At 54.9% G+C, this 10,927-nt stretch overlaps 1 long non-coding RNA gene and 1 other non-coding gene across 2 annotated transcripts; one reads left to right on the forward strand and one right to left on the reverse strand.

Moving 5' to 3' along the window:
* Positions 1 to 257: 257 nt before the first annotated feature.
* Positions 258 to 5,639, forward strand: LOC133257753 (uncharacterized). The gene is made up of 2 exons (XR_009739684.1): positions 258 to 2,230; positions 3,136 to 5,639. It is a non-coding gene; the product is annotated as an uncharacterized LOC133257753 (long non-coding RNA).
* Positions 5,640 to 5,870: 231 nt separating this feature from the next.
* TRNAC-GCA (transfer RNA cysteine (anticodon GCA)) lies at positions 5,871 to 5,942 on the reverse strand. Its single transcript has one exon. It is a non-coding gene; the product is annotated as a tRNA-Cys (tRNA).
* Between the last annotated feature and the right edge of the window lie 4,985 nt (positions 5,943 to 10,927).

Raw genomic sequence — 10,927 nt, forward strand, 5'->3', positions numbered from 1 at the left:
CCAGGCCTGCTGGAGCGGGGCCCGTGCGGGGAATGAATGGAGTCTGACCCTGTGTTCCAGGCATGCCAGGGGCAGTGTCCTCGGGAGGCAGCTGTGCCCAGCTGTTCACGGAGCACCACCATCCGCCCCTGCCACTCGGCTGACCAAGGAACACAGGTGTGGGGGCCCTTTTGGGGACCCAAGAGTCTAGGGGGTAACAGGGTGGAGGCCGAGGCCTGCTTGGCTGGCTGAACTGTGGGCAAGTGCCGACCCCCAAGTTCTCTGGGGAACGTCAGAGCTGAGGTTTGTCTACAGCCCAGTCTCTGGGGTGCCCTTCGCCTGCAGGCTAAGGCGTCACTCTAGTTAAATTAGGGGTGGCGCCAGCTTCTGATGGAATGGCTGGCAACTCCCACATCGTGACCACCAGGGTCACCAGCAGAGGGAGGCCAGTCGACCGCTGTGCCCTTCCTGGGCCCAGAGATGTCAACCCGGAATCGCTCATCTGAATCCTTGTTGGAACTCTCACCTTGATGGAGACGGGGTGGAAAACCACAGGCTTGGGTTCAAGGCCAGCTCGGCCATGAACCTTGGGAAATCACAGAGCTGGCCTGACCCCAGGGTTCCCATGGTCAGCAGGGTCACCTCCGCGGCCTCCCAGAGGCACAAGCGCTTGGGGGGGTCCCCCCACTCCTCTTAATGGGGTCCCACTTAGAGGAGGGGTCCCAGACTTGAGGCCCCGCTGGAGTGGCCAGTGCGGGCCAAGGTCTCTGCGGAGATGCAGAGCCTCTGACCATCCCCGACGGCCTCTGGAATGTGAACTCTCTGGGGCAGTGATGTCACCCTTGGCCTTTGCGGTATCTTCAGGGCCTCAGACCGTGCGGCAAACGGAAGAAGCTCAATGAATATTTGAGGCATGAATGAATGAACTCACCAGTTACTGACTCATTTGTTGAGCACTTGCCGGAGCCTCTGCAAGCCAATGGCAGAGGTTAAGTGCACAGACCCGGGAGGCAGGGTGTCTGGGTTCCGAGGTTAGAGTCTGTGAATTATGAGTGTCCCCAAGTCTCAGTTGGGCTTCCCAGATGGCTCAGTGATAAAGGATCCACCTGCCAATTCAGGAGACTCAGGTTCGATCCCTACCTCAGGAAGATCCCCTGGAGGAGGAAATGGCAAAGCATGCTGGTATTCTTGCCTGGAGAATCCAACAGACAGAGGAGTCTGGCGGGCTACAGTCCATGGGGGTTACAAAGAGTCAGACAGGACTGTGCATGCACGCACATACTAAGCCTCAGTCTCCCCATCTGTAAAATAAAGGCAAAAGATATCTGTTCCCATCACGACACCCAGTTAAGAACCTGTACACACCCTCTCACTAAAAGCAGCTACACATTCTGAGTAAAATAAGATATTCATCTTGAAAGCTATCTTTTTTTTTGGCCACGCTGCACAGCTTGTGAGATCTTAGTTCCTGATCAGGGATTGAATCCTGGCCCTAAGCAGTGAACGAGCAGAGTCCTCACCACTGGACCACCAGGGAGGGGCTTCTTGAACACTGCCTCGAGATGGCTGCGTGCGTGTGTGCGCGTGTGTGTGTGAGCAGTCGCTCAGTCATGTCTGACTCTTTGTGACCCCATGGACTGTAGCTCACCAGGCCCCTCTGTCCATGGAGTTATCCAGGCATGGATACTGGAGAGCGTCGCCATGCCCTCCTCCAGGGGATCTTCCAGACCCAGGGATTGAACCTGTGTCTCCTGTGGCTTCTGCATCAGCAAGTGGATTCTTTACCTTTGAGCCACTTGGGAGACCCTTTGAGCTGGTTAGGAGGTGTGGAGTCCTCAGGGAAGGCTGGCAAAAGTGGGGGCCCAGAGAGGAGCAGCCAAGCCAAAACTGGCTCTGCTTTGAGCGGGGAACACGAGGCTGCTGCCCCCACGTACAAGCAAAAGTGCTGAATGGATTGATCGTTAGGAAGGAGAGAGCCACGGTCATGAGCCCAGGCACCCCTCCTGCCAGCCTGGCACGGAGTGTCAGTTAAGTGCGGTGTCGGCCAGGAGGACTGTCAGAGGGGAGCGGGTGGGCGCTGGGTGGTCTTCAGCGAGGGCGTGCAGTTCCTGGGGTGTGACCCTGCTGACTGGCGGACGGCAGCTGGTGGTCACCAGCAGGCGCAGCTGGTTCTGTTGTTCATGTCTGTGACGGCCGAGGAACAACCTGTCTTCTCATGTTGAATTGGAAGAATTGCAGCGTCTCCGACCCGGTGGGTAAACCAGAGGGTCGTTTGTCTGTTTGTTTTGTTTTATTGTTGCTGTTCTTGTTTTCTGACTCCCTTTGATCTCAGGGTCAGAAGACAAAGCACAGAGAGGGCGTACTGGGGGCCCAAGGGAGGACCACCTCGATGCATCCAGGGTTCCCGAGGGCTCAACCTCGCGTCCAGCTATGCTGGGACCCCACCTGGCCTCCAGGTAGCGCCTCGGCTCTGGTGCCTCAGGCCTTGGTACTGAGGAGAGGAGGAACTGGGCTCTAAGAATCCATCATCCAGACTCACCCTCAGGGTCTGTGCAGCCTGAATCCATCCCCTCTCAGTTATCCCCAAACTTCAAACGAGAGGTTTTAGTTTAAAGGCTTCTCAGACCGCCAGAGCTTTCTTTTTTAAAAAGAGCCGTGTGTTTGCTTGGCCGCCCCCGTCTTAGCTGCACTGCGGCGTGTGGGTGCTCTTAGTGGCGGCATGGAACACTCAGGTGTGGTGCGGGGCTCTTGTTCCCTGACCAGGGATCGAACCCGGGCCCCCTGCATTGGGAGTGTGAAGTCATAGCCACTGGACCCCCAGGGAAGTCCTGCAAGCACTTTCTAAAGGAATTCACCTTCATCTCAAGCCTCAGAGACATTTCACAGAGTCCCAGAGCCAATGAGCAACTCAGTAAATATTCACTAAGTACAAAGCTTCCTGGTGGCTCAGCTGGTGAAGAATCTGCCTGCGATGCAGGAGACCTGGGTTCGATCCTTGGGTTGGGAAGATCCCCTGGAGAAGGGAAAGGCTGCCCACTCCAGTATTCTTGCCTGGAGAATCCCATGGACAGAGGAACCTGGCGGGCTACAGCCCGTGGGGGTCACAAAGAGTCAGACACAACTGAGCGACTAACAGTTTCACTTTCACATACACAGGTAAATGAAGCGCCGTGAGTGAAAGCGGATGGAAATAGGAGACAGAGGCAGAGTCCCAGGTGGTGCTGGTGGTCAGGAATCAACCGCCAACGCAGGAGACACGGGAGACGCAGGTTCAATCCCTGGGAAACGAAGATCCCCTGGAGGAGGAAATGGCAACCCACTCCAGTATCCTTGCCTGGGAAATTCCATGGACAGTGGAGCCTGGTGGGCTGCAGTCCATGGGGTCACAAAGGATTGGACACGACTGAGTGACTGAGTATGCATGCAGAGTCAGATCGGCAGAAAATTCAGATATTAAAACTATCAGACCCAGAAAACAAAGTGAATATGTTTTATAGAAGAAATAAAAGAGACCGGAATATGTCAGTAAATAGCAAGCCGACTCCTAGAAGTAAAAAATACTTAACGCTTGAAATTAAAAATCAGAGGATAAATGTAACAACAGCTTAGACACAACTGGAGAGAAATTAGTGACCTGAAGGATAAAGTCAAAGGAACTAGGAAAATTTCACCTGGGAAATATGAAAAAAAAATCACAGAGGCTGGAGTGAGAGGGTAAGTATATTGCTAGCTGGAGCTCCAGAGAGTGAAGAGAGAAGCAGACAGGGACAGAGGCAGGGTTTGTAGAGGATTAAGGCTGAAACGGTTCCAAATTGAATGGAAGAGAGCTGACCACGAGCACAAGAGGCCCAAGGAATATCAAGCACCATGAGATCACGGGATCCACAGCTCTTCACTTCAGAACATGCAGGGCACCAAGGCCAGAAGAAGCCCTGAGACAGTCAGAGAGGAGGCACAGGTCGCCTTCAAGGACTCTGATGTTGAGAGCCAACTTCTCAGTAGCAACAACGGGAGCTTGAAAACAGAGAAGTGGTATCGTCAAAACTCCACAAACGGAAGGCTCCTGGCCTGGAAGTCAACAGAGAAAAGCGGCAACAGGCAAAAGAAAACCAAGAAAGTGTCCCACGAGCAACTGCGCTTGAGGAAGCTTTAATACTTGAGGAGGAAGGAAAGTGACCCCAGATGGACAACGGGAATGCTAGAGAGGACGGAAGTCCAAGCCGCTGTGACGCGCGTGGGCACGTCCGGACAAGCGTGGACGGCAAAAGTGCCGTGCGGGATTTAAACGGGGACAGTGCGAAACGCAAGGCTAGGCCGGCCTTAAGCTGCAGGGACGGGGCGTGTGTGGTCAGTTGGAACGAAAAGGCTCTGAAAGAGAAGAAAAAGTGTTAATTTAGAATCGACTTCAATAAACAATCACCAAAAGAATGGAAATAGAGTGCATAAATTCTAAACCAGTGGAGAGGGAGGCGGGACAAAGACGCTCGAGAATCCAGAAGAAGGCAAAAAGAGAGAGAGAGCAAGACATAAAAAAGACAAACTATTGATAAGGTGGCAGAAATCAGCCCACCTATATTGGCAATCACAATACATAGAAACTAATAGAACAGTTAAAAGTTATAGTGATGACTCTTTATGATTTCAGGCCAGATAAAAAGGACAAAATCCAGCTGATCTTTGTAAGAAACTTACCTAAGACATAAAGATACAAGAAGATAGCAAGGAAGCATTTATGCAAATACTAAGCCAGAGAATGTTGGAAAGGCTGTCTTCACATCAGGAAAACACGCTTTATCCCACCTGAAATAACCACAGCGTTGTTACCCGGCTGTGCTGCTGTTGTTCAGCCGCCCCATCGTGTCTGACTCTTTGCGACCCCGTGGACGGCAGCACGCCAGGCCTCCCTGTCCATCGCCATCTTCCGCAGTTTGCCCAAGTTCATGTCCATTGCACTGATGATGTCATCCAGCTATCTCATCCTCTGATGCCCTCTTCCCCTTCTGCCCTCAGTCTCTCCCAGCATCAGAGACTTTTGCAATGAGTTGGCTGTTCACATCAGATGACCAAAATACTAGAGTTTCAGTGTCAGCATCAGTCCTTCCGATGACTATTTAACTAAAATGAGCTATACCCCGATGCAACATAAACAGTTTAAGGCTTGGGGGAAAAAAAGAAAAACACCCTGTAAGTCAAAAAGAAAGAGTCGTTCATTCCTTGCTTAATAATAAACAGAAATCAATTTATTGGGAAGATCGAACTGTTCTTCTTTTGAGTGTGCCTACTGACAAAACCTCAAGATACATTATGGAGCGAAATTTGGCAGAACTAGAGGGAGAGGCCACAAAAAACGGGTTTAGACGTGCAGGTTCCACGCCATAAATCCACCCACATTAAACCCAGTGCTTTTGTGAATGGAACCCTCACGACAGTCCAGTTTATTTTTGGTTGCACCGGGTCTTCGTGGTCGTGCTCGGCTCTGTCTTGTGGAAACCGGATGACCCTGTCCACATGAAGTGCCGTCATTGTGATCACAGCCACCCTAGTGCGTGTGCAGTGGTATCTCACTGTTGCTTGATTTGCGTTTCCCTGTTGACTTTCGATGTTGAGCATCTTTCCATACGCTTGTGGGCCATTCATAAATCTTTGGTGAAGTGTCAAAATCTTTTGCCCATTTTTTTTCTTCAGCTGTCTGTCTTCTCACTGAGTTTTAAAAGCTTATTTGTGTGTTCTGGATACAAGGTCTTCATTGTGTACAAAGTGAAGTGAGTGAAGTCGCTCAGCTGTGTCTGACTCTTTATGACCCCATGGACTGTAGCCTACCAGGCTCCTCTGTCCATGGAATTTTCCAGGCAAGAGTACTGGAGTGGGTTGCATTTCCTTCTCAGGGCATCTTCCCAACCCAGGAATTGAACCTGGGTCTCCTGCATTGCAGGCAGACACTTTACCATCTGAGCCACCAGGGAAGCCCTCATTCTGTATATGTCCTTCAAATATGTTGTAGAAGACTCTTGAGAGTCCCTGGGACTGCAAGGAGGTCTAACCCGTCCATCCTAAAGGAGATCAGTCCTGGGTGTTCATTGGAAGGACTGATGTTGAAGCTGAAACTCCAATACTTTGGCCACCTGATGCAAAGAGCTGACTCATTTGAAAGGACCCTGATGCTGGGAAAGACTGAGGGCAGGAGGAGAAGGGGATGACAGAGGATGAGATGGTTGGATGGCATCACTGACTCAATGGACATGAGTTTGAGTACACTCTGGAAGTTGGTGATGGACAGGGAACCCTGGCGTGCTGCAGTCCATGGGGTCACAAGGAGTCAGACACGACTGAGGAACTAAACTGAACTGACTGAATGATGTCTTTTGAAGGGCAAAAGCTTTAAATTTTGTACAGTCTAGTTCATTGATGTTTTTTGGATGGATTGCACATTTGGTGTCCTATCTTAGAAATCTCTGCCTCACCCAAGATCACAAAGACTTTCTCTTATGTTTTCTGCTGGAAGCTTTCTGGTTCTTTGGGTTAATTTTTGGGACAGGGTGTGAGGCTTCTGACTGTGGACATCCAGCTGCTCTGACATCCTTTGTTCTAAAGGCTGTGTGTCCCAGATCGTGAGATTTACAAACCCTCTAAACGGCGGCTCAGCAGTAAAGAATCTGCCTGCAATGCAGGACACCCGAGCTCAGTCCCTGGATTGGGAAGATCCCCTGGGAAGGAATGGCAGCCCACTCCAGTATTCGTCCCTGGAGAATCCCATGGACAAAGGAACCTGGCGGGTACAAAGGCCGTAGGGTCATAAAGAGTCAGACACAACGGAGTGACCACCAGACACAAGCAAGTGACATCGACCACTGAGTCAGGACGTAGGCGGTCTGAGCGAACACTGGGTTCGCCAGCTCTTGTGGGCCCTCCAGAGTGTGACCAGGCTCCCCCAGGGCCCCCAGGGCAACTGACCACACACCCTCGGTCGTAAAGTGACCACAGCCCATTTTGAAGCATCGGCTGAACTCAGGACCAGTCAGAAATCAGTAATGACAACGGTAAAACAGCCTGAGAATCCCCTTGTCCACAAATGAATCAAGAACACATCTTCATGGAAATCAAAGCAAGGCAGATCTCAGGGCTTGTCTCGGAGCTTGAGGGGCCAGGAGTCAGTTCGTATTAACACAAAGCCGCGCGGGCAAGCGTCTGGCAGGCGAGGTGTGGGCTGCGTTCGTCCTTCGGCTCCTTCCGCCTCCTTCGCTTCCTGCTCCTTTTCTGATTCTTGCCCTGGTTTGTTTGCCAGGGTTGCCAGTTTGATCAGTTATGCCCCAGACTTGGCGGTGGGCGGGGGTGGGGGGAGGGAGGAGGCTCCCTGGGATCCCCGGGAAGCTGGAGAGGGTCACCGCTGCACAGATGTGGCCACGAACCCAGCAGCCAAGTGCCCTGAGCACTCACGGCAGAGTGCAGCGCCCAGCGGCCTGGCTGGTTGGTTCTCAGGGAGGCTTCCGTGGCGACAGGAAGCCCAGGGATGTCCGGGCTGGATGGGGAGACCCCACGCCAGATGGGGTTAAGTCTCAGACCTCTTGGTCTGAGATCCCAGATACACCCACACACAGCCATCCGCATCTGCCAGTCTGTGCAGGGGGATGGCCAAGATGTGTGGGGACGAAGGGGCGACCACAGGTGTGCAAGCCCCTTCCAGGCCTTGGAGTCTGACGTGGGGGGTGATGACGCCCATCCCGAGGACACAGGCGTCGGGAACCTCATGCAGAAAAGCAGGCGTTTGCAGCGGGGATGAGCTGGCCCGCGGAGCCACCTTGGTCGCTGTTTGGGCCCTGCCGTGATGCGATTTCTGGCACTGGCGCAGACAGTGCCCTGTGCCCCTGCCCCCCTCGCCCACCCTTGGACTCAGGGCTGTGAGTCTGGGCCCGGCAGGTTCCTGGAGTCCCAGCCGGCGGCGGGCGCTTATCAGCTGCAGCTCTGAGGCTGGCGGCTGTGGCGCGGGGGGCCCGGGGCTCTGCCAAACCTCTTCCAGATGTGGCCATGGCTGCCCGCTCGCCTGGCTCCGCCTGGGGCTCTCGGCCACAGGCTCCCGTGAGGAGAACGAAAGGCTCCCGGTGAAGGAGCCGGGGGCCTGGCTGCTCTGATGGGAGACAAGGCGGCAGGCAGGCTGGGTGTGTGGCTGCAGGCACACACCGGCCACTTCCTTCTCCGCGGCTCCCCCAGACTGGCCCCGAACGTGGGGTGGTCACAGGTGCCTCTGGCTGCCTCCTGGCCTGGGCCCTGAGTCTCTCCAGCTGTGGCCTGGCTCCCAGAGGGCTGGGTGGAACCGCTCGGCTCTGCCTCTCCGCTATGCGTTGAGGTGGGTGGCACTCCACAGCATGGCTCCCCTTTGCTGGTGGAAGAGGCTCTTGTGTGCCTCTGCAGGCCGTCCTGAGCCAGGGGGGCACAGGGGAGGTGCCATTGGACAGCCCCAGCAGGATGAGCAGGGGCCCCTGTTTCTGGAGGTACTGGGAGCTGAAGGTTGCCTAAGGTTGCATGGCCCCTGGGAGTGGGCACTCCAAGCCAGCCCCTTCCCCTCTCTCTTGCTTTGGCGAGGACAAGTCAGCAAGGGGTCAAGGCTAAAGCCTCTGAGGTCACAGGCCAGCCGTTTACCAAGCGTGGGCTCTTCAGGAGCTGTGAGCCAGCCCTCACCACAGCAGATATGGAAAGAGGTGCCCGTTTACTGGTCTGACCCACATTGGGTAAGTGTGAGCTGGGTGCGGATTCAGACCCTCCAACTGAGCTCTCAGACTTCAGAGGGCATGACGTTGGCATGGGTGGTACCCGCTGCCCGCTGGGCCAGCCGGTCCTCACCTCTCTCCCTGCCTCCCCACAGTCATGCAGGAGGGCGAGGGGCCAAGGGCTCTGGGGCTGACCGTGACTCTACGCTCCCTGACAAAACCAGGCCATTCGGAAGCTTCCGATGGCTTCCCCGCACTCTCAGAGCATGCAGACCCACCTCCCTGGGGGCAGCCAGGGAGCCAGCGGGCGTTGGCCAGCCTGGCGCACGCACTGCCTGCCCTCTTTCAGGGACTGCCCTCTCCCCCACGCCCCCTTCCTCTGCCCTCGCCAGGCCCACCGGGGCCTCCTGCTGGGCGGTTGCCTCTGTTGTTTTCCCTGGGCTTTGCCCCCCTTCTTACGGCAGTGGGACCTGACCCCCTAAAGTCCTCCCACAGAGCCTTTTGGGCCCTTGGGAGCCAGCCCGTCTACTCTCCTCCTCGCCCTGCCCACGGCCGTCCACGGCCACTCAGACCCTGCGGTTCCCAGATGTACCTGTTTGACCTTTCACCCTCTTCCTGGAGCTCTGCCCCGTCTCCCTGAAGTCAGTGAACAGCACACCCTCTGCATGGACACTCCTGACCCCAGCCCTGGCCTCTCATTCCTGGCTCTGCTGCCCCTGCTAGAAGGCGGGAGTTGGAAGGTTGCCTGGTTCCTGGGGAAGCGAGGGGCTGGGGGACCACTCGGTGCCCATGCGGGGCAGCGGCTTCCTCCTCCAACTCTGGACCCTGAGTCGCCAGACGAAATCACCTCTCTTGTCCTGGTGATTTGCGCTCAGTTGTGTCCGACTCTTTGCGACCCCATGGACTGTAGCCCGCCAGGCTTCTCTGTCCATGGGATCCTCCGGGCGAGAATACCGGAGTGGGTTGCCGTTTCCTTCTCCAGGGGATCTTTCCGACCCAGGGATCGAACCGCATGCCCTGTGTCTCCTGCCTTGGCAGGCGGATCCTTTACTACTAAGCCACCAGGGAAGCCCAGTCCTGGTGTTAGGGACAGAGTAGAGGGTGGTTAAATAGTTAATCCCACTAGGGGATTTCAAGTAAAGCAAAAAAAGTACTGGAGACCCGTGGAAGTTAATGATCACTCAAGAAAGCAGGTTCGCGTGACCACAAAACCAAGCTGACTGGCCGAGCGACGAAGCTGTGCGGCGGAAGCACGAGACGTGCCCCGGGACCATAAAACCACGGTGGCGTGAGCCCCACATCCGGCCCCGGGAGCTCAGCGAGTTAATGATTCCTAGGACATCTCCGCGGGGCACACTGGGAACAAGGGTATAAGGGAAAGGTGGCATCCCACTGAAACCTCAGGCCATCTGCCATTTTTAGCGCATGTTACCACCTTCTGCTCATTTCCACAGTGCCATGACGGTCCTGGCTTGACCATGTGGGGACAAGGAAACCCTGCTGCCTGACGTGGAGGAGGAGCTGATGACGCAAGCGTGATGTCTCCTCAAGAGAGACGAAGAAGGCGGTCTTCTCCCCTCCACATTTTGCCTTTGATTATAAAACTGCAGCCCACTAAGTTCTCGGAGTGCGGCCCCCTCTCGCGCACCCACTAGGAAGCCTCCTAAGCGTCCTGTTCTCCTAAATCACTGATCTCTCGCTTTGCCTCTCACTGAATTCTTCCTGTGCTGAGACGTAACGAGCCGGCGCTCCTTGGAGCCCCCGGGACGCGTCTCAGCAATTTCCGTGGCACCCACGCCAGCGACGGGAGCAGGGACCGTTCCCCTCTCAGCTGTTGGCACCATCTCTCCTTCCGGTCAGCAGTGGTTTTCTCACCGCTCTCAGGAAGGGTGCAGGAGCTCAGGGAGACGCTTAGACTCGGAGTGCGGAACTGTGAAGCCATCACCGGAGAGGTCCGAGAGCCAGTTGTGTGCAGGCCCACGTGGTCCCATCCACTTGCTTTTCTAGTTTCGGTCTCAAACCTGCCTCTTCCGAGCAGCCTGCCTTGCTTAATCCCTTCATGCATAATAAACGCTTGTTTTGAGCATTTTGTTTACTTGTCAAATGGGAGTGTGTGGGGGTGGACGTCCCCTGAGGGTCAGGATCCTTCACTTACATTCTAGAGACTCCTTTGCTTGACAGGACCACGGATGATGAAAGTGACGATGACCACTAAACGGTGACGTTTAAAGAGATGCTCGCCACTG

This window comes from Bos javanicus, chromosome 11, assembly GCF_032452875.1.
Source record: "Bos javanicus breed banteng chromosome 11, ARS-OSU_banteng_1.0, whole genome shotgun sequence".
Classification (NCBI taxonomy): Eukaryota; Metazoa; Chordata; class Mammalia; order Artiodactyla; family Bovidae; genus Bos; species Bos javanicus.